General features: G+C 44.5%; 1 pseudogene; it reads left to right on the top strand.

Moving 5' to 3' along the window:
* The first annotated feature begins 247 nt into the window (after positions 1-247).
* Positions 248-1085, top strand: LOC132018598 (diphthine methyl ester synthase-like; annotated as a pseudogene).
* The last annotated feature ends 467 nt before the right edge of the window (positions 1086-1552 follow it).

Genomic DNA, 1552 nt, shown 5'->3' with positions numbered 1-1552 from the left:
TGGGTTAAAGCCTCTGCCTTCAGCTCAGGTTATGATCCCAGGATCCTGGGACCGAGCCCCGCATCTGGCTCTCTGCTCATCGGGGAGCCTGCTTCCTCCATCTCTCTCTGCCTGCCTTTCTGTCTACTTGTGATCTCTGTCTGTCAAATAAATAAATAAAATCGTAAAAAAAAAAAGCGCACTCTGATCAGTAGCTTCTTCTTCAGAAAGGCAGCAGTTAGTGGCCTCCCTGCCCCTGGAATTTGAAATGTATTACCTGGTCAACTTGGGCCTGGGTGATGCCAAGAACAACATCCAAGGGGCCAGAAGTTGGAAAACAACACACTTAAGTGTATGTAGAAGCCTATACCTCAGTCCTGACAGTAGGGAAGAAAGCCCTGGAAGAGTCTTATGAAAAAAAATTGATTCTTGCTCATAAAGAAGAAGTGGAACAAGAAGCAGATAATATTCTGAAGGATGCTGATATCAATGGTGTTGCCTTCCTTGTGATTGATGACCCATTTGGGGCTACAACATACAGGGATCTTATTCTGAGAGCAACGAAACTGGGAATCTCTTATGGAGTTATTCAAAATGATTCCATAATAAATGCTATAGGCTGCTGTGGTTTACAGTTGTGTAAATTTGGAGAGATAGTTTCTGTTGGTTTTTTGGGCACTCGGAGACCAGAAAGCTTCTTTGACAAAGTGAAGAAAGGACAGAACAGCCCGCACACCCTGTCCCGGATATAGAAGTAAAGGAGCAGTCTTCGGAAAATCTCATCAAAGGAAGTAAGACATCTGAACCTTCTTGGTATGTGAATGAAAATCAAGCAGCGCAGCAACTTCTGGAGATTGTTTGGAATCAAAGAATATGAGGAGAAGAATCAGTAGTTACCAAGGAGACGTGTGTTAGCTTAGCCAGGACCAGAAAATTGCAGCCAGCACTTGCAGCAAACGCATGCTATGGACTTGGGAAGACCATCAAATGCCTTAATTATCACAGGAAACAACATGCATCTGCTAGAGATGGAGATGGCTCAGGCGGTTTTCCATTCTAGCAAAATAGCTCAGAATCCCGAAGCCTTGATGGACTTTACATCCTAAACAATACATTCTGTATTGTTAGATAATTAATTTCAGTCCTATGCCTCTACACGTGTTCATACAACAAACTGAACAGTTCTTTCGACTTATCTAATAAATGTAAAATAAGAGACCAAGAAGATAGCTATTGACTCAGCAATTAAAACACAAAAAAGAAGTCTTTGTTGGGGGCCAGCTGTGGCACAGAGCCAGGGGCACAGCTGTGCTCATGACTCAAAGTGCTGGGCACACAGCAGAGACAGGACAGACACAGTCCCTGCCTTTTTGTTGGTTTTAAGATTTTATTTATTTATTAGAGAGACAGTGTGGGGGGGAGGTGTGAGCATGAGCAGGGGCAAGGGCAGAGGGAGAGGAAAGCCCAACTTGGGGCTTGATCCCAGGACCCTCGGATCATGACCAGAGCTGAAGGCAGACACTTAACTGATTGAGCCACCCTGGCACACTAGTCCCTGCCCTTTTGGAAGTTC

This window comes from Mustela nigripes, chromosome 5, assembly GCF_022355385.1.
Source record: "Mustela nigripes isolate SB6536 chromosome 5, MUSNIG.SB6536, whole genome shotgun sequence".
NCBI classification, from domain to species: domain Eukaryota; kingdom Metazoa; phylum Chordata; class Mammalia; order Carnivora; family Mustelidae; genus Mustela; species Mustela nigripes.
The sequence above is the reverse complement of the archived record's forward strand: the minus strand, read 5'-3'. Positions and strand labels throughout refer to the sequence as shown.